Source organism: Chiloscyllium punctatum, chromosome 14 (genome assembly GCF_047496795.1).
Source record: "Chiloscyllium punctatum isolate Juve2018m chromosome 14, sChiPun1.3, whole genome shotgun sequence".
Taxonomy (NCBI): Eukaryota; Metazoa; Chordata; class Chondrichthyes; order Orectolobiformes; family Hemiscylliidae; genus Chiloscyllium; species Chiloscyllium punctatum.
In genome coordinates, this window is record NC_092752.1 from 37258895 (window position 1) to 37286033 (window position 27139).

Genomic DNA, 27139 nt, shown 5'->3' on the forward strand with positions numbered 1-27139 from the left:
CTTAGAAGGAAAAGTGCAAATTTCAGGGACACTGACTCTTCATTGCAACTTCAGGTCAAGTTTTGGCACCGTATCTATAATGTAGCTCAGTCACTGATGTGAACTGTACAGTTTAGGAAAGGTCTATTTTTCCTGAACTGTTATGTTTCTGCAGATAAGACTTCATAAGTAAAAACCACATAGATTCCTGATGCTAAAAATGTTACCAACACACTTAAGAAAAGTCACAATTTCTAATGGGTTTACATTTTAAATATTAAATTCTACTGTTCAAGAGAAGGAAATCAGACATCAGCCAACAGAAAACATTGGGCTAGTAGGAAAAGAAAACACCATTAGTCCCTGAATTGCATTAAATGTAAGATTAACTTCCTTTGTGCCGACAGCCAAGGGAAAACTTATAAAATGAACCTAACCATTTCTCATTTTTCTATCCTTGTTCAGAACACAAGATTGAAAAGAGAATTCTGCACAGCATTTGAGCATGGGCCATAACACATGTTCAGCAATTTAGATGCATCAATAAGCATTTTCTGCAAATTAAATTTTAACTGCCTGATAGCAAATTCGCATTACGTCTGGGCTGAACAAACTAAGAATACATCAATTTATAGTGAATCCATTTGAGGTATTTTGCCATCCGCCATGAAATAAATTCCTACTGCATAAGTGTTCCCAAATACAAGCATCTAGGAAAGTAACTTCTGTACTTTTAACAGTCAATTTTAAAGAGAAGTTCACAAGATGCTAACGTAACACCAAACTGAATATGAAAACCCAATCTAACCATGTGCAAAACATCTCCATTGAGTATCAAAAACATAAATTCCAGCTTTTTCAGATTTTGCTTCCAAGTTTTCTGCCTCTGCAATATCTTGTACTTTCCCACTCACCTATTCATCCAACTGCAAGGGAGATGAAATGTTCTGAGAAGGTCCTGAATTGGGACTCAAGCATAGCGGATGAAGTGAATGTCATTTGTTTGATTCTATCTTCTTGCGTTCTCCAATAGCCTGCCATAATACATTCAAACGCCAGGACTGACATTACCTTTAAATTACTCAAGCAGACACATGGAACACATGGCCTGGCATCATGGCGTCCAAATGCTGAAACATCTGATCAACCCCATAAAATATCCACAATTTAACTATAAAGGAATTTGATGTTTTAATTAAGTTTACAAACATTCGAAGGTTGAATGAGTTAATAAAGATATTTCCCCAGTATACTGTTGACGTATGGGGAAGGGAGTTAAAAGCTCCCATGAATTATTATACTGTACAGCAAGACTATTCTTGGGATGAAAATAGAGCATAGAACATTCCAGTGCAGTACAGGCCCTTCGGCCCTTGGCCTTACCCAAATGAATGAACAAAGAAATGACAACTGACTGTAATTGGATTAGGGTCTTGTTAAGAAATAAAATGTTTCAAAATATAGCACACAATCTTCCTGAAAGTGCTGAGAGTTATAGTGAGTATGGAAACTCATTGGGCAAGGTGGCCCTGGAAAGCCCCTTACCCATATCTTGCCACCTCGCAATTAAGTGTTGGGCAAAAAAGGTGCTCCCAGCAAGAAAGCAGGTTATCTAACTCAGTAACAAGGGATGGCTATCTGCCAAGTTATGAGGGACCCTCCTTTTGGCTCAATCTGAGGGTAATCAGAGGAATGGATAGGGGAACAAGATGTTGAACTTTGAAAGCTCAGCCTTGCCCTTGCCTCTGACCATGCCTCCATCCCCCTCACTGCTCCCTTTCCCATGTGAGAACCAATGCAAAAAAAAAATGATTTTGTCACCACTGGACCCCCAGAAGGGTAAACCTTGATTGCTAGGCTTTAGGATCAAGAAACTGCCAATTTATGATTATCTGGTAACTTTAGGTGAACTGATGAGTTACTGTTGCAGCCTGTAATTTAGCAAGAGACATGGCAAAACTTGGTGGTCAGCTGTCCACAAGCTGATTAGCATGTGATCCAGCAAGCTTGGACAGTCATGAGGACAGTGAATGCCTATTATCCCCTCCCCCATATCTAGTCTGAAAAAGGGAGCATTCCAGCCATTTTTCCCTAACATCAAATGCAGATGAGCATTAAGTATACCATTTATTCATCTGCAATTTAGCAGAAGGATTATACCATTTCCATTTTGATTGATTGATTTATTTCTTGTCACATGTACTGAACTACACTGAAAATCTTTGTTTACGAGCAGTTCAGTCAGATCATAGTAAGCAAGGATGTACAGATCAAAACTACTTAAACAGAGGCATAGAGATTACATTGTTTATTGAGGCTAGAGAGTCTATTCATCAGTCTAATAATAGCTGGGAAGAAGCTGTTTCTGAACCTGCTGGTGCATTTTTTCAGGCTTCTGTATCATCTTCCTGATGAAAGAAGTTGTAGGAGATCATTACTGGGGTGTGATGGGTCTTTGATAATGTTGGCAGCCATTCTGCAGTGAGCCATGTAAACGGAGTCCATTGATGAAAGGTTGGTTTCTATGATGATCTGGTCTTCTGCAGTTTCTTGTGGTCCTGGGCAGCGCAGTTGCCATACCAGGCCGGTGTGCACCCAGACAGTACGCTTTCAATGGTGTATCTGGAGAAGTTTTTCAGGGTCCTTATGGACATGCCAAATTTCCTGAACCGCCTGAGGAAGAAGATGCATTGTTGTGCCTTCTTGACTGTCACCTCCACTTGGAAAGTTCAGGACAGGTTGTCGGTTATTGTCGCTCCGAGGAACGTGACGCTCTCCACCCTCTCAACCGCAGCTCCATTGTCGTAGATGGGGGTGTGTTTTCCTCCTTTCTTTCTGAAGTCAATGATCAGTTCATCAGTTTTGTCGACATTGAGAGAGAGGTTGTGCACCATGTCACCAAGCCCTCTCTCACCCTTTTGTATTTTGACCCCTCATTGTTAGATACCCATCCTACTGTGGTGGTGTCGTTGATTATCTCAAAATCTGGTATGAAAAGATAGCAAAACATTATCAATGACATTGTCATGTCATACTGGCTTGAACTACAGGGTCTGAAACCAATTGTTTGAATAGCATATTATTCAACACTTGCCTTTTTGACAAGGGGACTATTTGAAATTTGTGGAAATGAATAGACAAAAAATATTAATTAATTATTATCTTTCTAATATTTATGGTATTTAGTTATATCCACCAAAGTGAAAATAATCAACAGGAATTGTTTATTAGTTGGGCAATGAGTCAGAACCAGAAAAACCAGGTTCTCAAGATTTGTGATGAGAATAAAAGGAACAAAGCCACTACTTTTCTCCTACTGATTCCTTTTATATTAAATTCATTCGTGGATTGGGCCAGCACACATCGACCATCCTGCGTTGCCCTTAAGAAGGTAATGGTGAGCTGCCTTTTTGAAACCTTGCAGTCCATGTGCTGGAGGTAAACCCCACAATGCTCTTAAGGAGGCAGTTCCAGGATATTGATCCAGTGACATTTAAGGAGTGGCAATGTATTTCCGAGTCAGGGTGGCAAGTGGCTCGGAGAGGAATTTGCTGGTAGTTGTGTTCTCATCTATCTGCTGCCTTTGAAAGTGGTCATGAGTTTGGAAGGCACTGTCTAAAGAACAGTAGTGAATTTTTATAGTGCATTTCATAAATGATACACACTGAGTGTCAGTGGTGGAGGGCGTGGAGGTTTTGTGGATGTGGTGCTAATTAAGTGGGCTGCTTTTTGCTGGATGGTGTCAAGCTTCATGAGTGTTGTTGGAGCTCCACCCATCCTGGCAAGAGGGGAGTGTTCCATCACACTCCTGCCTTGTGCCTTATGGGTTTTGGACAGGCTTTGAGGAGTCATGAGTTGAGTTACCCGTTGCAGTATTCCTCACCTCTGACCTGCTCTTGTAAGTGCTGTATTTATAAAGCGGAACCATTTCAGTTTCTAGTCAGTGTTAACCCTCAGGATATTGATAATGGGGAATTCAGTGATGATAATACCATTGGATGGTTAGATTGTCTAATAATGGAGATGGTCATTGCCTGACATTCATGTGGCATCAATGTTACTTGCCACCCTTCAATCCAAGCCTGGATACCATCCAGATTTAGTTTTACTTGAACATGGACTCCTTCAGTATCTGAGGAGTCATAGATGGTGCTAAATGTTGCATAATTGTCAGTGAACATCCCCATTTCTGATCTTCTGATAGAGGGAAGGTCATTGATGAAGCAGGTGAAGATGGATATTACCCTAAGGAACTCCTGTCGAAATTTCCTGGAACTGAGACAATCAACCTCTGACAATGACAACCATTTTCCTTTGTGTCATGTATAACTCCAACAGGAGAGAGTTTTCTGCCTTATTCACATTAACTCTAGATTTCCTAGGACTACTTTAGTCAAATGCTGCCATAATGTCAATGCCAATCACTCTCAGCTCACCTCTAGAATTCAGCTCTTTGGTCCTTGTTTGAGCCAAAGTTGTAATGAGGTCAGGAGTTGAGTGGAGATGGCAGAACTCAAGCCACATGCCAGTTAGCAAGTTATCACTGAACATGCATAAAACAAAGAGCTGCAGATGCTGGAGTAATGAAACAAGACAGGGTTAACATCTCAGGTTCAGTGACACTTTGGCAGTACTGAAAGAAGCTGGCCAATGGTAGTATTTTTGCTACTGACAGAGGATAGGGTTTGAATGGGAGGGGAACAAATGAGTAGAATACATGCAGATGGTATCCAGAGAAAAAGTGAAAACAGAGGAGGTAAACAAAGGGATTGTTGATGATTAGCAAAGAGGGAAATAAGTTCTCCATTAGTTGTCTGAGTATATTTTCTCCAGTGACATTTAGTGTAACTATTTCCTCATGCCTTGATTATTTAGAATTTTTAAAAGGCTATTCATGTCTTGTACTGTAAAGATGGATGCAAAATATTGATTCAACTTCTCTGATATTTTATGGCTCCACATTATTATTTCCCCGCCCTCATTCTCCATGGGAATTATGTTCATTTTGGACTCTGTCTTCCTTTTTATATGTGTTAGAAAAGCCGCTACTGTCAATTTTTATACTACTTACTGGTTTTCCATTATAGTTTATTTTCTCCCTTGCTTTGTCATCTTTGCTTTGGGTTTTAAAGCTTCCCCAATCCTCTGGCTTACCACAAATGTTTGCCACATTGTATATTTATTCTTTCAATGTGATACTATCTTTAACTTCATTGGTTAACCATGTTAGGTTTATCCTTGTCTTAGAATCCCTCTTTCTCACTGAGATGAATCTTTGTGATGAGTCATGATCTATTTTCTTAAACGTTCGCTATTGCTTATCAATCATTTGTTGGGTTAAACTTCTCTCTCAATCAACTCCTTCATAATCACTCTTATTTAAGTCTCTCATAATTGTCATCAACCCAGGTTCTTTGTTCTCAAACTGAATGATAAATTCAACCATGCCATGTTCTTCAACCTAGCTTCAACTGTTCAAACTCTTTCAACAGAATCTTCTTTCAAATCCCATCAATGTCATTGATACCAATATAGATGATGACAACTGGATCCCTCCCCTCCCAACCTAACTTCCTCTCCAGTGCTAAGGAGCCCTGACACTGAACAAGCAACACAGGCTTTGGAATTCACACTGATAACAGGTGAAAACAATTTGCAAGTTTTGAGAAGATTTGTAGCTCCGGTTGAGGTTCTGGTATTAAGTTTGCTCGCTGAGCTGGAAGGTTCTTTTTAAAAGGTTCGTCACCATACGAGGTAACATCATCAGTGAGCCTCTGGTGAAGCGCTGGTGTTATGACCCACTTTCTATTTATGAGCTTGGGTTTCCTTGGGTTGGTGATGTCATTTCCTGTGAGTCAGGTGAAAACAGTTTCTATGCCCCAATTATACTGCCCCCTACAATAACTACATTCCAATTTCCATTCCTATTTCCTCCCCTCCCCCCCCCCCCCCCCCACCCCATCCAACTTAAACAGTGACCTATAACATCATGCTGTGGTCAACTTGCTCATACTTACTGTTCTCATTGACATGGCTTTCAGAGGTTCACAACTGTCGGACAATTGTAATGGCTGAAGCTCCTTGAACATGATCCTGTGGGTATCATAACAACCTCACCTGCATACGCACTCTCTTATCCTTGATCAACAAACAAATTTAAATTGCCTAATTTGAGGTGGGGGGAAGCGACCATCTCCTGCAGTAATGTTTCCAGGTAACTTGCCCCTCTGTGATATGGTGCAATGTTTGCAGTTCAGCCACAAACTGTTCAATTCAAATGCAAAGCTGCACATATGTTTGTTCTAAACACTTTGGCATTCAGTAGCTATCACATGCTGCAGCAGCAACACATCACCTGTGCTGCCACCAATACCATATTTCACTTAATCCCAGCTACTCTACTGTTACCGTTACTCCAGACCCAGCTCTGAAATGGCAGGCGAGCCCCAGGTAGACAGAAAACATGTTTCAGAGATACCCTCAAGACTTCAGTGGAAAAGTGTGCAGCATTCCCACAGACACCTGGGAAACTCTGGCTCGAGACCGTCCAAAGTGGAGGAGGAGCATCCAGGAAGGGTTCGAGCACCTCGACACTTGCTGTCAGGGAAAAGTGGAAGACAGGCAAAAACAGCATAAGGAGCACGCTGCCACAGCAACACCCCACCCGGCCCTTCCCGTGACCACCAACAGCCCCAAACATAACCTAAACTATGGTAACCGCATCATCTGGTGGAATCACTTTGAGAGTAGAAACAGCTATCCACATCTGCGAGGGAGCACCAATGATGAATGATGATGATTTCATTTAATTCCGTAAGCAATTACTTGAACATTCCTGCTCCTTACATTTGAAGATTTCACCGCTCCGTGCATTGTATTGTAACCTTTTTTTTAACTGATTGGGCATGTATCAGACAGAATTTAGAAAAATGCGATGGTTGTCAAGTCGGAAACCTGGGAAAAACAAAAAAAATATATCTTATAATTTTAAAAAAGTGGGACATTGTCTTATAATTCCAGGTTTGTTATTCATTACTTCTTCCACTGCCCTCAACCATAGATATTGGGACCCCTTTACTGAAGTTACATCAGAATAAGATTAGCACCAAGCAAATTTGCATCCATAACAATCCAGGTCCACATCCCAATGGAGTACCATTGTTATCCCTGGATGTTACGTTTCATATAGTGAAATTTATAGCAATAATATTAAATTAGAGTCATCAAGTTATAGAGTTGTACAGCACAGAAACAGACCCTTTGGTCCAACCTGTCCATGCCGACCAGATATCCCAACCCAATCTAGTCCCACCTGCCAGCACCCAGCCTATATCCCTCCAAACCCTTCCTATTCATATACCCATCCAGATGCCTTTTAAATGTTGCAATTGTACCAGCCTCCACCACTTCCTCTGGCAGCTCATTCCATACACGTACCACCCTCTGCGTGGAAACATTGCCCCTTAGGTCTCTTTTATATCTTCCCCTCTCACCCGAAGCCTATGCCCTCTGGGTCTGGACTCCCCGACCCCAAGGAAAAGACTTTGTCTATTTACCCTATCCATTCCTCGGAGGGGGAGTTGAAATGTTGGGCCACAGGGCGGTGTGGTTGATTGGTCCGGGTGTCCAGTAGATGTTCCCTAAAGTGCTCTGCTAGGAGGCATCCAGTCTCCCCAATGTAGAGGAGACCACATCGGGAGCAACGGATACAATAAATGATATGGGTGGATGTGCAGGTAAAACTTTGATGGATGTGGAAGACTTCTTTAGGGCCTTGAATGGAGGTGAGGGAGGAGGTGTGGGCACAGGTTTTGCAATTCCTGTGGTGGCAGGGGAAGGTGCCAGGATGGGAGGGTGGGTTGTAGGGAGGCGTGGACCTGACCAGGTAGTCACAGAGGGAACAGTCTTTGCAGAAGGCGGAAAGGGGTGGGGAGGGAAATATATCCCTGGTGGTGGGGTCCGTTTGGAGGTGGCAGAAATGTCGGCGGATGATTTGGGTTATGAGAAGGTTGGTAGGGTGGAAAGTGAGCACCCGGGGGCTCTGTCCTTGGAGGGGTTGGGTCTGAGGGCGGAGGTGCGGGATGTGGATGAGATGCATTGGAGGGCATCTTTAACCACGTGGGAAGGGAAATTGCGATCTCTAAACAAGGAGGCCAATTGGTGTGTTCTGTGGTGGAACTGGTCCTCCTGGGAGCAGATACGGCCAAGGTGGAGTAATTGGGAATACGGGATGGCATTTTTGCAAGAGGTAAGGTGGGAAGAGGTGTAATCCAGGTAGCTATGGGAGTCAGTGGGTTTGTAAAAAATGTCGCGTCAAGTCAGTCGTCATTTGTAAAAAATGTTGGTGTCAAGTCGGTCGTCATAAACCTGCACTTCAAGGTCTCTTTGTTTAGCAACACTCCCTAGGACCTTACCATTAAGTGTATAAGTCCTGCTAAGATTTGCTTTCCCAAAATGCAGCATCTTGCATTTATTTAAATTAAACTCCATTTGCCACTTCTCAGCCCATTGGCCCATCTGATCACAATCCCATTGTAATCTGAGGTAACCTTTGATACTTTAATATGGATTTATCCCCAAAATGTTAGAACTCAAATCACTTGCAAAAATTATTAATACCCATCAGAACATCGATGACGGAAACCAGAATTTAGACACATATCTTCCTTTAAAACTACAGAACCTAAGCTTCTCTTTCTTTTAAGTTCTACATCCAGTTAATACCATGAATCAAGGTTTTTTTTTTCTCTGCACTATCTCCAGTATGTGTCAGACTCAATGGCTAAATATGTCATCATTATGTTTGCTCCTTTACTTGCTTCCCCACATTGTTTCGTCATCTATGTTGGTTTCTGATGATAGATGATACTCTTTTTCAATTACGATGAACCTCAACAGTGTGAAAGGACTAACATTTTCCAACGATGTCCCTCTTGGTTTCCATCAAAGTACTATGCAATATGTGAAGGGAATTTTTACGCTTATGTTTCTAAGGACAAGCCAGAACTTATTTTAAGTTTTGCATATACAAAGTAACAAGTTCATGTTAATCTGCTTTAGTTACTATTAATAATTCTGTACTTCCTTAATAATCTTTACTACCTTCATTCCTTGCTACCTAGGTGCAGTCTGTTTCAGAACATTCTCAGATTTCTCCTTGAAATCTATTCCTCTCCTTTTAGTTTAAGTGCATTCATTTTGGGGAATTATTCTATAAACTGCAGAGGTGAGGTTAAATGTCTATGTAGATAAGCCTCTGAGGTAAGCTGTGATGTAATTATGACTTCTGCAGTCATGTGCTAGTTCTCTGCTAGAAGGCTGCAACCTTTACAACATCAGAGCATGCTTCTCTAAAGAACAACAAATACATACAGACAGTTACAAAGCATTGCTTAAAAGTAACCTAAAAGTCTGGTCCAAATAAATATGAAGATCCAAAGGACCATACCACAAGAAAAGAAAACGACTTGGGGAATATTAAAAGAATATTATAAACCTGAACAAGAAACTTGGGCAATCATTGCAAATCTACACATGGACCACGACCTTTGCAGTATACAAAACAATTCACTCCAGTTGGTGATCATTCACGTTTCAGAGGTCTCAGATGTCCAAATTTAAGTTGGCAAAGTGACTCCTGAAATTTGCCTGTTGTCAACCGGACAGTTGTAGCTGCAATTACACCAAGGCCACGGGTTAACAGGTGTTCTGAAGAAAGGTCACCGGACCAGATGGTTAACTCTGTTTTCTTTGCACATATGCTGCCAGATCTGCTGAGTTTCTCCATCAATTTGTGTCTTTGTTTCCATAGGTTAACTTCACTGCTGTTCAGCAAATCTTCATAAATATATCAGTTACAGATTTCCTGATGATCCTGAACCTCCGAATATACTCATCCATGACAGATAGGTGACTCTACAGAACACCAACTCCTCAAAGCCTGGTACAGGTCAGGCACCTTTTGTTTCCACTTTGAGCCACCACTTCCTGCTCCAATGCAATATATTTACCACGAGTCACAATTTCCAACCTCACTGCTAAAGGCACTGCTCTGTGCTCATCTCGCCTTCCACTATGATGGTATTGGATCAATATCTTCTTTGGTTAAGACTGAAGTAAAATGATTATTTTAAATTTGACTCTGCAACTGAGGAACGTTCTGCAAATGTATTGCTAATGACATTTAGCTAGATATTAACATGAAAATTTGAACTATTTTTCATAACTTTTTACTAGCTCTTCTCTCCCTTTCTGAAGATCTGTGAATTCTTTGATCTGTGTTCTCCAAGCAGTATTCCTTCCTTCTCCTTAACTAATAACTCAATAGGAAACGAAAGTCAGCTTAGTGATTTGCATTTGCTTTAAATGTAATATAATGTATTAATCATGTAATATAATTAGCATCTAACCTAACCATTATTTCATTTTGATTTTCAATTCTGGCTGATAATACGAAGGTGGAACTGACTGCACCTAGTAATAAGTTGATGCTTTTACTAATTTGTTGTATCCTGTGACTACAAGCTTGAAGATAGGCAGAAGGCTCTCATTAACATTCTGCTTTTACATCCTCAGACATGCCCAGTTGGGCACATGTTGCTCCGCAACTGTCATGATCTCTAGGGTACTTGAGAAACAAATCAAGCTCGTGTGAAGAGGCGAAGGGACACAAACAGGATGGATTATGCAGGCCAGCCATCTGCGCAGCTGCAACCTCCTCGAAGAAAAAGGCCCCACTGTTCATGAATCAATTACTTCTCATTCACAATCTTTCTATATAGAGCTGTATTCAAAATGGCTCTAAGGGTAGCTGTGCCAACAGAATGGTCTGTTTCTTTGTGGATGGTCATGAGGATGTAACTATTTATCAGTGTTGTACCCTTGCCAAGGCACATTGCAATGACTCAGAGAGCTTTGGCTTCAAATGAGAAGGAGTCATGCTGCTATGAAACAGAAACTCATCCACTGTTGATTTTTTTTCATCCAAAACCTAAATAACAAACAGCAAATCCTCTTCAGCACTGTTTTGTTAACTCCCCTTTTGATGTGGTTACAGACACAATAATTTATATACTGCCAAGATTAAAAACAGCAGAGGAATGAGTTTGCCATTGGTTTTCTCTTCATTCCCAATATTTGTAAAGCAGACATTAAAAAAAAGGAGAGGATCCTTGGGTTACGAACTCAACATCGGTGCTGTTACTTTTCAATGCGCTTGCCTCAGTCAAGCCGACAGAATCAATCAAAACCAGTTATTAATTTGATACATTCGTGGTTCAAGATCATTTATTTACCATTATCTCTGCATCTACAGAATAAACAAATGTTGTAAGATGGAGAGACTGCCAATAACACCAAAATAAGGGAGGGATACAATTGGAAGACAAGCTACAGACACAGAAGGAAGCTTTTGACCTTTTATTCCCATTGTTTATATCTCTGCAAAAGGGACTGTTCCAGATAATGTACCACATTTGCAGTGTGTTGCAAGATAGGTAAAACATGTTCGGGGCTAACTTTGACTTATAACTGGTCAAACTGACACCCGTTTGTTGGCATACTCTGTGAATCACAATTCACATAGCTCCATCTGCTAAGCATTACAGTAGGTTTAACTCAGCTAGTCTGTTTGGTTCACTGCTGCTGTCTTTTGCCAAGCCCATAATTACCCGAAAATTATTTCATCCTACACTGGTTTGTGTCGGGGAACAATGTTATACATAGTTACTGCAAACAGACATCATCTGACTTTGAGGGTTGAGTGAATATCTTTAATCATAGCAAGAGGTTTTTTAGTAAATGAATATAAGTTGCTGCACATCCAGCTTTCAGTTTGAAAGCATCATGACAATGCTGAGGATTATGTAATTTTAGCTTTTTATCCAATCTCTTTACACAGCTTTCACTAACACTTTTAATTTTATTAATCTTACAACTTGCACACAGCAAGGTATCTTTCATAAACAGTTGAAGACGTTATTACAAATCACACTAAATACCTGCTTCTGTTAATGTTTTCTTTTAAAGCTGTCCCTGAAATTTTTTTGTTAGAAGCTGTCAGGTGACTGAAGACAATGCCATCCTGACCACCAGGGTATTTATGCAGGGCAAGCTGAGACACAGGACTTGCAGGCAAGAGTGTATAAACCAATAGAAAGGCAGAGACTGGAGACTGCAGGACAAAGCCACAGATGTGATGGCTATCCCAGCCACTTCCTTCAACATTCACCATCTACCAATGGTGCACAGTAACAGCAGCGCGAAACTTCTACAACATGCAATTCTGCAACTCCCCGACAACCCACAGCTCCTGCCACTGATAAGGACAAAGCTTCAATTGTTTGGGAGTTCCCACACGAGCACGCTTTACTCAACGATGCATGATATCCTGATCTAATGAAGAACATTTGTACCATCACTGTGGAACACTTCAGCATTTTCCACACACGACTCAGGATGCTACCACTCCAGATAGACTAGACGTTGAATCATCTTGACCTCCACAACAGCTCCAATGGAGTCTACCAAAAGTTGGGATGGTTCAGGACATCCACACCCTTTTGGTGGAGTAGTACCTTTTCTGAACCATCTGAATGACGATCCTATTTTCCATTGCGGAACATGCACGGCCACAGTCTTCACACTGAGACCATCACTGATAGATGGACCACTGGCTGCAATCTGCACTGTCACCAGTAAGAACTTGCTGCTCCTTATTAACTAAAATAAAATGGCAGATCATCACTTCTATTACAGAGTATGTAGTTTACTTACAACACGTGATAATGTAACTACTTACAGAGTGATAGTAAATTTCACAACAGAGAACCCTTTAGTGATTGAAGCAACATGGTGCACTGTGTTTTTGAATGCTCCTATGTAATGGTCCTGGTGTTGTCTTGGGGAGGTGGTAGCAGCATGTTCACCTTTCTGCCTGCACATTGAGGCACATGGTGGCCAGCTCTCATTGTTGCTTAAAACTGTTGGGGACTTACCTGAGTCTGCAGGCTGTGCACTTCTCATATCATTGGGAATGGATGGTACCAAAATGGATGGTTCTGTTGGAGGGGTTGGGCATGGTAGTGGGAGATGAGGCTGCTGACCCCTCATGCCCTCACCCACCTCAATAGAGCTAGATTGGATTACACAAGTGAAATTTTGGTCTAGTGAAATAGGTGGCTCTTCTAGACACCATTGCATCACCATTGCATCGTAGACATCCTGTTACGGGGACCTAGATTCTCATGTACTCTGTGGAAATGAAACTTTGAATAGCCTGAACAGCATCCCCTGAGTGATATCTTTGCAGGTCTGCACTATGATGCTGCATGCACCTCTTGTTAAACTTCACTAGGGCAGCACAATGAAAATCAAGCTCCACTCTTGCCATCACAAAAATTCACAACTTTATTAAAGTACACAAATTTCCAAGTTTACCTCTCACACAGACTCACATTAACAGAAGACGTGGACCAGGTTTCAGCAAGGTAACAAGAACTACCATTGTTACAAATAAATAGATTCGAGCCAGAAATAAACAAATTATAAATACTCAACTCTTAACACTACTAGGTAAAATTCTAACCCCCTTCAAAACTCCTACACACACACACACACACACACACACACACACACACACACACAAACACACACCCACCCAGAGAAACAAAGAAAGACAATAAAACATCGGTGTTGTGGATGGAGGAGAAAATATTTGGGGAAACAGTTCAATTGCACAAAAATGCAATGGAGGTGTTCCTTTTGTTTCCCAAGTCCTTCAGGTTTCTGAGCTTTTCTTTCAGGTTCTTTCACTTCTCTACAACAGGCACAGAGTAATTGGTTTGCAAATTATAAAGTCTCTGACTTATTAGTAAACACAACATTTGAAACTGGTGGGAGGAAACAGATGGCTTTCTTTCACTTGCAGGTATTTTTATTGCAGAGACACACCACCTTCTCTTCCAGAGGTCCAAAGGTTTCCTCCTGCAATATTACATTCACAAGCTGCTCTGCTACCCAGGAATCAAGCAGAGAGTTGCCATCAGGCTGATTACCTTTGGCATCCATGGTAGACCACAACTGGGCAAACCATGCAGATACATTTTGCAACTCAATTGTCACTTTGTATATATACCCCCAAGGACCTGCTATTTCCACTTTACCCCATTGTTTCAAAGCAATTGTATGAACACAACTCAAAGTTAGTTTCAGTAACGTGCTTTTTAAAAGTACAACAATCCTTTCCTCAGTTCCTTTCTCCACAATCAAAAATAACATGAAAATATGGAGTCCTTATACACTTCATGAGATCGCACATTCTGTTATGAATTGAGCCCAGGTGATTGAGCTGCTGCAACAGGTCATGCTCCTGCAATGACAGTGTGTTGCTGTGAGGATAATAGATCATTCAAATTTGGTTATCCACACCTTGATAAGTGGATGGTGTCAATGTCACCAGGTAAGTCCACTCTGTGGTCAATGAACTATAGATTAATATACTACTGATTGATATAAAGCAATAGATAATGCGTTCCCTCTTCTTAATTTGTAATTATTCAAGTTAAAATAAATGAGCAGTCAAGCTCTTATTGAAACAGGTTATGAGTTAAATTATCATGTAATTACTGTAGGTTCCTTAATGCTAAAAAGATAATGCTTGGAACAAGAAATTGCAGCTACCAAGATTAAAAGCAGTTAAATGAAAATAATACACTCAGAAGAGCCCCAGTAAAGTTCTGTGGCCATTGCTTGTGTTGCCCACAAAGAAACAAGAACTTAAAAGTCTGATCCTTGGTGTTTTCTGTTAAAGTACACCAGCAAACCAGTAGATATTGAGAGAGAGAGACAAGGCAGCTATGATGTTGTGGGTATCACAGAGACAGGGCTGCAAAGGGATAAGGGCTGAGAACTAAATATCCAGGAATATGTTTCCTATCGAGGGAGCAGGATTGCCTTGTTAGTAAGAATGAAATTAAATCAATAGCAAGAAGTGATATAGATTCAAAAGGCATAGAATTTGTGAGGGTAGGGTTGAGGAATTGCAAAGAATCTGGGAGTTGTGGGCAAGCCTCCAAGCAGTAGTCAAGATATGGGGAAGGAAATACATCAAGAGATAGAAAAGGTGTGTCAGAATTGCATTATTAAAATAATCATGGGGGACTTCAATATGCAGGTGGACTTGGTCAGCCAGGTTGATAACAGAACCCAAGATTTGTGTCAAGTCAATGAGCTGGTCCTTTAGAGCAGCTTGTGGTAAGGTCTATTAGAGAACTGACAATTCTGGATTTGGTGATGTGTAACGAGGCAGACTTGATTAGAAGGCTTAAGGGAAAGAACCCCCAAGGGCAATGACAAAAATATGAGAGAATTCACCCTGCAGTTTGTGTGGGGGATACTTGAATCAGGTGTAACAGTATTAGATCTGAGGAAAGATTTGAATTGAGTAAAGGTAGCTACAAAGACATGGAGAAAGATCTGACCAGAGGTACTTGGAATGGGAGCCTAGCAAGGAAGATGGTGGAGCAACAATACCAGGAATTTCTATGGATAATTCAGGACACACAGTAGAAATGCATCCCAAGGAAGAAAAAGCGCATTAAGGGAAAGATGAGCCAACCATGGCTGACAAGGGAAGTCAGGGACAGCATAAAAGTAAAAGAAAAAACAGACAATGTGGTGAAGATTAGTAGGATGCCAGAGGAGTGAGAAGCCTTTAAAAAATAGCAGAGGATAACCAAAAGAAAGCAATAAGAGGGCAGAAGATGAAATGAGAGTAGGCTAGCTAGTACTATCAAAGAAGATTGTAAGAGTTATTTTTAAGATATCTAAAATGTAAGGGAGAACATTGGACCACTGGAAAATGAGTCTGGAGACGTAGTAATGGGGAATAAGGAAATGGTGGAGGAACTGAATAGATACTTTGCATCAGTTTTCCTAGTGGAAGACACCAGCAGCATACTAGAACTTCAAGACAGCCAGGGGACAGAGGTGTGAGCATTGGCAATCACTAAGGAGAAGGTGCTGGGGAAGCTGAAAGGTCTCAAGGTAGATAAATTACCTGGACCAGATGGATTACATTCCAGAGTTCTCAAGGAGATAGTTGAGGAGATTGTAGAGGTGTTGATTGAAATCTTTCAGGAATCACTGGAGTCAGAGACAGTCTCAGAGGACTGGAAAATGGCAAATGTAACACCCTTGTTTAAGGAGGGAGGGAGGGAGGCAGAAAACTATAGGCTGGTTGGCCTGATCTTAATCGTTGGTAAGATTTTAGTCAGCATTTAGGACAAGAGTGCAGGATATTTGGAAGTATGTAGTAAAATAGGGCAGAATCAGCATGACCTTGTCAAGGGGAGGTCATGCCTGACAAATCTGTTTGAGTTCTTTGAGGAAGTAACAAGTAAGCGAGACAAAGGAGAGCCAGTTAACAGTATCTATTTGGATTTTCAGACAGCCTTTGATAAGATGCTACACAGGAGGCTGCTAAATATAATAAGAGGCCATGGTGTTAGGGGCAAGGTACTGGCATGGATAGAGAATTGGAAAACTGGCAAAAGGCAGAGAGTAGAAATAAAAGGGATTTTCAGGATGGCAATCAGAGACTGGTGGAGTTCTGCAAGGATCAGTGTTATGACCACAACTATTCATGTTATACATTAACAATCTGCATGAAAAAATTGCTGCTAGGTTTTCAGAAGACAAAATGATAGGAGGAGCGACAGGCAGGGGGAGGACTGGACATGCTGGATAAGTGGGCAAAGAAATGACAGATGGAATACAATGTGACAAAATGAGAGGAAGGATAGAGTCAGAGTTTATTTTCTAAACAGGGAGAGGCTTCAGAAATCTGAGGGACAAATGGACTTAGGAATCCTAGTTCAGGAAATTGTTAAGGTTAACATCCAGGTTCAGTTGGCAGTTAGGAAGGCAAATGTAATGTTAGCATTCATTTCAAAGGGGCTAGAATACAAGAGCAGAAATATGCTGCTGAGGCAGTGTAAGGAGCTGGTCAGACCACATTTGGAATTATGCGAGCAATTTTGAGCCCCGTATCTAAGAAAAGATATGCTGGCATTATAGGGGATCCAGAGGAGGTTTACAATTGATCCTCAGAATGAAGGTATTGTCATATGAGGAGCGGTGAAGGACTCTGGGTCCATATGCAGAGTTTAGAAGAATGAGAGGAATCTGATTAAAATCTTCAGGATACTAAGATAGAATGGATATAGAGAAGATATTGCTACGAGTCAGCGAGACTAAGATCTGGAGGCATAGCCTCAGGGTGAAGGGAAGACACTTCAGAACTGAAATGAGAAGGAATCTCTTCCTCTAGAGGATGGTGAGTCTGTGGAGCTCATTGCTGTAGAGGGCGGTGGAGGCCAAGTCATTGAGTGCATTTAAGATAAAGATAGATAGGTTCTTGATTAGTAAGGGGTTCAAGGATTATGGGGAGAAGGCAGGGGAATGAGGTTGAAAAACCTATCAGCCATGATCGAATGGCAGAACAGACTCAACTGCTGAATGACCTCATCTGATTCTATAAGTTATAGTTTTAATGTCTAATTGTCTCCTTCTTCTGTGGTTTTGGTTCTTTTACACTTCCTACCTTTCCTTCAACAGAACACTATTAGGTTCCTGTATATCTTTTTCTCTTTGTCCACCTCTGATCTCAACTCTCTTCTGAGAATGATTCTCAAAGTCATCATATTAGAGTTCTGCACACTGTGCCTTTCTTAGTCAATATTCAGTACAAAGTTCAAAAGGTCAAAATTGAATTGCTGATTTTGTAAATTAAATGTCCCACAAAGCAAATAAGTCAATTATGTTGCGTCCTTTTGAAGCTCTTCCTCCCATTGGCTGCTTTTCTCCAAAGCTGGGACTCTCACATCTCCACTGTCTCTTGCAAATCCTTGAAATTTCAAGAGTCTTGTTAAAATCCACTTAGACATTGTAGCTGTATAGCCAGGTGACTTTTGCAGCCACTTCATTTTAGTCTGTTCTGCTGGTGAGGGTCAGATTTTTTTAAAAAAAGATGTCTTATGCCATTATCCTCTGTTCATGACAGATAGTGAAAGGAGAATATGAAAGGCAAAGGTCCTGCTTGGAGTAGCTAATCATCAGACCTTGAGGCATATGATAATCTCACTTACTGTAGTATGCCTGGACCTGATGATGCTGCCGAGGTGCAGCCTTTGCATGGCTGAACCTCGGAAAGTGTTGCTAGCATTAAGTTATAACTGTGCGGTCCTTCATTAAACCAAGTCAATAGGCAGCATTAAACATGACAGTTTCCTTTAGCAGGACCCTGGAGGGCCATCCTCTCCAGGGGAACTAACAGCAAGAATGATTCTCAACCACCTAATTGCTAACAGATGTCTCATCCCATAAACCTGCAATACTCGACCAACTTCCTCCCTCACAGCGGGAACAGTGTTTTGGGCAGTCCTTTATCTTGGGTCTGGGGGAGATCAATCCTCCCCATCAGGGACTACTTCTAATCTACTTCCAAGATTGACAAACCCAATTCAATGTGCTCCCACTTCTCCCCAATATGTTCACAAGAGCTGAAATGGCATGTAACAGGATGAATTCTACCAAGAAGGAAAAACCAAACCTTGGGAATTATACATCCTCGTCCAACTCTTCTCGTATCTTTTAAATGGAGCTTCTGTACAGCCAATCTATTCATTTCCAAGTATTCCTGATAACTTTTCCTGTTTGTTCTCTCTGGATACCAAGTTCTTCAAGTCAGGGAAACTTCCCAACTTGAGCTACTCGTCCTGGTAGTGAAAATTGTCTTTTGACGAATGCACTGTAACTTCATTGCTAGGGAAATGGAAATAGGTTGAAACAAGGACAAAGACAGAGGTATGAGATGATCCAGGTGGTTCAGCACAGAAAGGCCTGGAGCTTTGTGGTATAGCTGGAAAGAAGACCAAGGTAGCTGAATCCAAGAGCAGATCTGAGACAATGTGTAAAACAATAGCTACAGAGTAAAGCTGATGTCAGAATGGAATTGATGGTGAAAATTGCATGAAGGATAGGAGTTGGAATATGGCCAGAAGAGGTTTAGATTTTTGATGGGCTGTGTCACTGGAAATTATGTTATATATTGAAGTAGATTACTTTGTGAATCTGTGAGATCTATCCTTGTTTGAAATGTAATTTATAGATTATATTATCTGCAATTTGCATGTCAACTCATGTTTAATAAGTGTTGATTCTGGTTTGATTTTTAAATTACCAGTTATAAAACGTGGACATTTTTCCAATTGTTTTCTCATTGGGGTTGTTCCGTAAATTCAGTTATTTTAGTTTATTGGTCTCCATGGCAATTACAACATGACTGTAAACTGACTACCAAACATCCTGGCAAGCACAAAGAGTGAAATAGTTTTATTGTTCTCGTAAATATTGACAATGTGCTGTTTATTGTTGTTTGTTTCTCTCTGTAGTTTTTTTCACAGGATCAAGGCAATGCTTGTGACCAAGGACACCAGCGATTTTTGACTATTCTGGTACAATCAGACTTTTGAGGCAGACATGGGCCTGAGTTCAGAGCTTCTGAATTCCAGGAAGTTGCATTGCCACACTATGGAAATCCTAGTCAGATAACCCTGTGACTTTTGAGTGCTGGCATTTGTGGGAGCTGGCTGTAAAACCTAAATATGCATTGCAGGGATGTGTCCGATTGTGTGGTGGGTCCTATGTATAGGTGATCAGAAGAAGCGTTCACATCAAATATACAGCCCAGAAAGAGACCATTCTGCCTCATGCTGCCAATCTATTCCAGCATTTTTGCTCCACTCAAGATTCCATACATTTGGCTAAATCTACGATGTTAACCCTTTGTTCCATTCACCCTTGCATGTTTGTCTAGGTTCCCTTCAAATGCATCCATATTATCGTAAAGACCACATTTTAAAATTTTCTTTAACTTTTTTTTAAATGTGGATTAATACTGCCTTAAAATAAGGAGACTGTGCAAAGTGATCCATGCCACTATAAAAGCCATAGGCCAAGTTAACCAAGGGGTGGCAATCACACGCACAGATTGCCACACGACTCCTTTCTTATCCAACAAAAGAGCTTCACATTCCTGACAGGAAATTTCAATCATTCCTTCAGAAATGTGGAGCGGTACCTTCATTCTGATAGTTTCCTCAGTGCACATTCTCATCAAACCCAGGTCCCCTTTTCACAGCAGGCATTTCCCTTTCTCTGGCATTTTAAGGTGCAGCATCACCAACAACGACTTTGCCAGCTCCTGTGAAAGGATAAGGGTGCAAGCTAAGTATGAGGTTAGGCTGCCAGGAGGCTGTGGTGCCAGTTGGGTAAGGAACAAAGTGCTTGTTAAATAGGGTACCAGGTGGATGCGGATAGGACACCAGGTAGGTAATGTGCCAGGTGGGACAGAGTGCCAGGTAAATTGGGTGCCAGCTATTTAGTGTGCCAGGCAGGTAGGATGACTAAAGGATACAGTTCCAGGAGAGGTAGGGCATTGGGGGGGTGCACGGTGCCAGCTGGGCAGGAGGTAAGATGTGTGCTCAGTGAGTAGGGTTCCATGTAGGCAGAGAATAAGGTGCCAGGAGTAGGGTAATAGTAGTTGTCAGGTGAATATAGTGCCAGGGCACAAGGCAGCAAAGAGGCCATTGTAAGTATTGGAGTGTTTAAAGTATGTCAGGCTAGGTGGGTAATGTCAGATCTGATGGAGTGGAAGGAAGGTTGTGTCTGGTCATGATAGGGGTTGGGTCTGGGTCTGGGGTGGACATGCAGTGTTGGGTGCAAGAGGAGTGGAACAAGGCGTATCATCAGACCTGGCAGCAGTAAAGTGGGGTGTCAGGTGCCAAGGAGTGACAGGAGATGCCTGCTCCAGAGTGACAGGGTGTGAAGGGTTGGGTGTGAGGCACTAGTGTTGGCTCCGACTTCAGGAACAGGTTGTTTAGTCCCAAGGAAAGAGAGGAAGGTGTCGGGTCAGAGTCTTAGGAGTGTAACGAGTCTGGGACAGGTGTGGTTGAAGATGTGTGATCAAAGTTGGGGTCAGTTGAATAGCTCCTCAAGACAAGGTATTTAATAGTTCAACTTTCCCTGGTAATGTTTACATAAACAAGCACTTTGTTTGAAGGGATACTTTCAGAGACATAAGGGAATTGCCCAGCAGAATCTTCAATACACTGAGGATATGCGAGGTTCCCATGCGGAACTCCAAGCTAGGCTTCAGAAGCCTTTGGACAATTCCGGTTTCACATTTATTGGAGCACATGTTGTGCACAATGTTGTGTATTTTTTTGGAATGGTGATAACAAAAGCAGATGCCACAGAGCTGATGGATTGTGAACTTGACAATAATGTTTTAATTGGCTTCTGACCAGGTGACCTTGGCTTGTGGGGAGCTATTGCTGTTGAGAACCACGTAACCTGCAAAGAGAAAGCATCACAAAAATCTTTCTCCCTCTTCATCTTTCTATCCCTCTCTCTCTCTCTCTCTCTCTGTCTCTTTCTCCCTCTCACTCTGCATTTCCATCTCTTTCTGTTGCGCTCTCTGTGGATCTGTCAGGAAGTCTCCAGTAACAGCTAGCTGCCTTCCACTCACATTCCTCTGCAAATATCCATTGAATGGGGAATAAAGCACCTGAAAAGACAGTGAAATAACTAATAAAGTGAATAGTAAAGAGAATCAGATGCAAACAACCTTGTACCCATGCCAAAGGTGTAGAAAGGATTGAAAGGAAGATATTGAAAATTACTCATTAAATCTTGTGGTCTAGATCAATGCTATTGAATCGTGGTTCTCTGATCTTTTTCCTTTTCTAACCTTAATGACCATGCCTTATCTGTCTTTGTATGTTTGTTTGTGTGGGGGAAGGGGAATTGAGAATTTAAAACAGGCAGTGTTTAAGTTATAGAATTATAAATTACCAGTTCATATTTCCTTATTGCTGTTAGTTAAAGACAATTTGTTCATGATAAACAGTTATATAATTGTTAAACACAGAAACTGGTGAGAATTTTCTTTAAATTTGAGTTCATCAGTCAGGTAAATTGGGGACTTTGGATAGTTTCACAAATTCTTTTCACATTAGTGATAACTCCAGGCACAATGGGCTTGATTTCCAGTGCAGTATCTCTGTGAATCATGCAACTTTTCACTTCATTTATTCTCTATGAAATTATGTTCCACATCTTTGGATGAAGAAATGTATTCTGAATTCTCAATCGGATTTCTTGTTGAATATTTTATATTAATGGGCTCCAGGCATGCTGTTCCCCACATGTGGAAACATTATTCCCATATCCATTCTATCAAAATTCTAACATAATTTTAACACACTCTACTTGGTCACTCTGTGATCCTGTCTTCCCAAGAGAGAATAAGCATAGCCTGTACCTATACCCACTTATCTCTAGGACGATATTTTAAACCCACTCTACATCATCAACACTGCCTTTATACTCATTATATAATTTAGCGATCAGAAATGTGCACACTACTTGAAATGTGGTCGAACCAAGGTTCAATATGAGCTTGCCATAATTTTCCTACTTTTCCCCAGTATCCCCTCTTGAAATAAAACCTTGTGCTTTATTTGTTTTTTTAAATGGCCTCGTGTGTAGTGAAACTTCTAACGATTCGAGATGATTACCCCATGTTACCCCTCAGAAGATATTTTCCATGAATCTCTCATAAAGCCTGAAGTGATGTGGTCAAAGTATCCACTTTAGATCCAGCGACCTCTCTGTCAGTGAGTAACCAAACCCTCAGGCTAGTGTTGAACTGTTTTGAGTTCTCTCAATGTTCCTCAGATTCTCTTTATTGCATGTGATGCTTACTGTGGTTTACAGAGCAGAATAATTGCAAGGTAAGTCCGCAGGTTTTGTCACCAGACATCTACTTCAGTCGGGTCTCCAATCCCCCATTGTCTGATGGCAATTTTAAATTCAGACTTTAGAGTTAGATTATTTACAGTGTGGAAACAGGCCCTTCGGCCCAACAAGTCCACACCGACCCACCGAAGCACAACCCAGCCAGACCCATTCCCCTACATTTACCCCTTCACCTAACACAACGGGCAATTTTTTTTTAAGCATGGTCAATTCACCTGACCTGCACATTTTTTGACTGTGGGAGGAAACCGGAGCACCCGGAGGAAACCCACGCAGACACGGGGAGAATGTGCAAACTCCACACAGTCAGTCGCCTGAGGCGGGAATTGAACCCGGTCTCTGGCGCTGTGAGGCAGCAGTGTGAACCACTGTGCCACCGTGCCGCCCACTTCTGTGGTGTTATGAGGGTAATGAATGAAGGAATGAAGATAGTTCAATAAAATGGCTACAATTTCCAGACTTGTATCTTTCCCTTTCCAGAATGAGATGCAATACTTACCCGGTCTCCAGACTTCTGGCACAATACCAGTTTCCAAAGATTTATGGAAAGTTATGGTCATTCTTTAAACTTCTTCTGTCATTTTGGCATTTCTTTGCGTCCAGGAGAAAGTGAAGCTCTTTCTAATCCGGATATCCTATGGCAACAGATGTTGTGATTAAAATTCCTCTATTTTGTCACACTTGCATGTCACTCCCAGCAGGCTCTGTGAAATAATCTACAAAAAGAGAAAACCATAGCCCAAGGATTCTACCAACATCTGCTTTCAACGTAGCAAATCTGAAAAACTAACACCTTGTATGCAGCTAGGTACTCAACTATAACTAAGAGGATCAGAACATGGGCAGCCGACCTCAAAAATTAGCACTTGCTGTAATTGCTCTTGGAATCTCCCCTCTAACCCTTTACATATGCACAACTCCATTTGTTCCATCAGTTTCTGCACTTATCATGTAAACAATCTCCGAACATAGAAGGAATGTGAAAGTGATTCAGCTGTAATGGGCCGTGTCAACAAATTTAACACCGGAATAAATAACTTCTGTACTGATTATTCTGGATTTTTGTTTAATTGTGAATCACTGCTGCTCTGTAACAAATCCAGGTTTAATGGTGCACTTTCAACAGGGTGTGAATCACCATCTTGATAAGGCTAGAGAGAGTTTAACAATGAGCTTCTAATACTTGTTTCTCCTGCACTGAGGCTTTCAGCTATCCATAATATTACCTGCTTTTGCTCTATCAGTGCAGGCTGTTATCTGCATGTTCAAATATCCAGTTACTCACAGGGGTCATCAAAACAACAACGCGACAGAACAGTTACATGTCCGTAGTACCTCCAATTCTCTTTCTCTTTCTCCCAGTGTTTGTTCTGACTTCATGATTGATGCTCTTCTATGGAGTCTTAGGATCCTACAGCTGATTCAAGCTAAAAATGGAAGGAAACTGGCGCCAATGAGCTGTCATTAGACTGTCAGACAAACAAACACACAGAAAACAGACAGCCAAAGAATAAATGAGGCCCTGTGTCTAGAGACAGCACTTCCTGTTGCAAATTCTATCAGATAGCAGTTCATAGTGCAACCTTTTAAATGCAACAGAGTAGGAGTTGCAATCACCTTCTGGGACAAAATGTTTTATTTGTGGAGTAGACAAATCTTTATTATTGGACTAACTCAAAGAGAATCTAAACATTTTGGGTGATAGATCTGTTCATGGCGTGTCCATCTCATTCATACTCACCTCTTTTATCAACTAGCTGCTACCTTTTCTGAAGTTACTGCTATTTTCACTGTATCCCCATCCCAATCCAGGCTGCTAACTACCACAATGTCCTTCACATTGTTACACACCAATGTTTTTCGGAACACCAATATTTTTAGGAACACCTCAATTGGCAATGTAGCTTTTTTTAAACTTAAACCAAGTTCACATGGAAACTGTCCTTGTCTAATATTTCTGACTATTTATTTCCATATTGTGCTAGATGGCACTGTGCCAATATACGTGTTGTGTAGTGTGACAATGGAGGTGGGATGAGTGTTTTAGATTACCTACAGTGTGGAAACTGGCCCTTCGGCCCAACAAGTCCACACCAACCCTCCAAAGACGAAACCCACCCAGACCTATTTCCCTCTGACTAAAGCACCAAGCACTATAGGCAATTTAACATGGCCAATTCACCTGACCTGCACATCTTTTGGACTGTGGGAGGAAAGCGGAGCACCCGGAGGAAACCCACGCAGACACGGGGAGAACGTGCAAACTCTACACAGAGAGTCACCTAAGGTTGGAATTGAACCTGGGGCCCTGGTGCTGTGAGGCAGCGGTGCTAACCACTGAGCCACTGTGCCGCTTTCTCTTTCTACAGACACATTCATCCACTGGTCATAATACATATGTGAGAAAATGGTTTACCAGCTATCAATATGACCAATAATCAGTTTCAGAATACAAATTTTAGAATTGCTATGGAGAGGCATAAAACTGGTCCACCGGTTCAAGTTCTAAAGTGAGGAAAGGTGAATTTTGATGGAATTAAACAGGAGCTTGCAGGGGTTGATTGGAGTAGTTTGTTTTCAGGCAAAGGGGCCTCCAGCAAGTGGGAGGCCTTTAAAAGTCAGATAGCCATAGCTCAAGATCTATATGTTCCTGTGAGGGTGAAAGGCAAGGCTGACAGGAATAGGGAACCCTGAGTGACAAGAAGACCAGAAAAAAGGAGGTATGGCTCAGGCACAGGCAGCTGGGATCAAGGGAATCCCTGAAGGTGTACAAGAAATGCAGGAGTTTACTGAAGAAGGAAATTAGGATGGTGAAAGGTGGCACAAGCTAGCCATGGCTGAGAAGATTAGGGTAAATCCAAAGAGGCTCTTTCAGTATGTTAAGGTAAAAGAATAGCTAGAGAGACAATACAAACCCACCAGAACCAAAGTGGACATGTATGTGTAGAACCACAGGAGATGGGTGAGGTACTCAATGAATATTTCTCCTCTGTGTTTACCGTGGAGAAAGACGTGAAGACTTGGGAATTTGGGGAAATTAGTGGTCGTATCTTGGGGGCAGTCCATATCACAGAAGAGGAAGTGTTATATATATTAGAATGTATGAAGTTGGATAAATCTCCTGGTCCTGACCAGATATATCCAAGAACACTGCAAGAGGCTAGCGAAGAAACTACAGGGGTCCTGGCTGATACTTTTGCACCATCCTTCACCATGGGTGAGGTCCAGGGAGACTGGAGGGTAGTGGATGTTGTGCCCTTATTCAAGAAGGGCTGCAAAGAAAAACGTGGGAACTATAGACCAGTAATCTTAACATCTGTGGTAGGAAAGTTACTTGAGAAAATCCTAAGGGATAAGAAATGCATGCATTTGGAAAGACAGGGTTTGATTAGTAGACCTTGTGTGTGGGAGATCATGCCTCACAAATTTGTTAGAGTTCTTTGATGAAGTGACCAGGAAGTTTGATGAGGGCAGGGCAGCAGATGTAGTCTATTTGGATTTCATTAAGGCCTTTGATAAGGTAGGCTGCTCTGGAAGGAAAGATCACATGAAATACATGAGGAGTTGGCAAATTGGATACACAATTGGCTTGATGGTAAGAAGCAGAGGGCACTAGTGGAAGGATGCTTGTTAGACTGGAGGCCTGTGACTAGTGGGGTGCCTCAGGAGGTCAGTGCTGGGCCCATTGCCATTTGTTATCTATATCAATAATTTGGATGAGAATGTACAAGGCATGAATAGTAAGTTTGCAGGTGACACTAAAATAGAAGGCCTCAGGAACAGTGAGGAACATTATTAGAAATTGCAGCAGGACCTTGGTCATCTGGGGAAGTGGGCCAAGAAATATAGATAGAGAGGTCTTGCATTTTGGAAAGTCAAATCAAGGTAGGAGTTTCATAGTGAATGGTAGGGCCTTAAGGAGTATAGTGGAACGGATGGACCTTGGAGTTCAGGTGCATGGTTCTCTGAAAGTGGAGTCACAGGGAGACAGGTCAGTGAAGAATGCTTTTGGCACACTGACCTTCATCAATCAAAGCATTGAGTATGAAAGTTGAGAAGCTATGTTGCAGTTGTGCAGGACATTGGTGAGGCCGCACTTGGAGTATTGTGTTCAGTTTTTGTCACCTTGCTATAGGAAGGATGTTATTAAACTGGAAACAGTGCGGAAGAAATTTACATGGATGTTGCCAGGACTCAAGGGTCTGAATTATAGGGAGAGGTTGGACAAGCTAGGACTTTTTCTTTAGAGCGTAGGAGACTGAGAGGGAAACTTATAGAA

At 41.5% G+C, this 27139-nt stretch overlaps 1 long non-coding RNA gene across 2 annotated transcripts; it reads right to left on the minus strand.

The window, feature by feature from the left end:
* Positions 1–2144: 2144 nt before the first annotated feature.
* LOC140485479 (uncharacterized) lies at positions 2145–24302 on the minus strand. 2 transcript variants are annotated; one of them, XR_011962346.1, is made up of 3 exons: positions 24196–24302; positions 23360–23495; positions 2145–2964 (listed from the first exon to the last, which is right to left on the minus strand). It is a non-coding gene; the product is annotated as an uncharacterized lncRNA (long non-coding RNA). The 2 variants fall into 2 exon arrangements; XR_011962345.1 differs by having other exon boundaries at positions 23360–23576; positions 24196–24298.
* Between the last annotated feature and the right edge of the window lie 2837 nt (positions 24303–27139).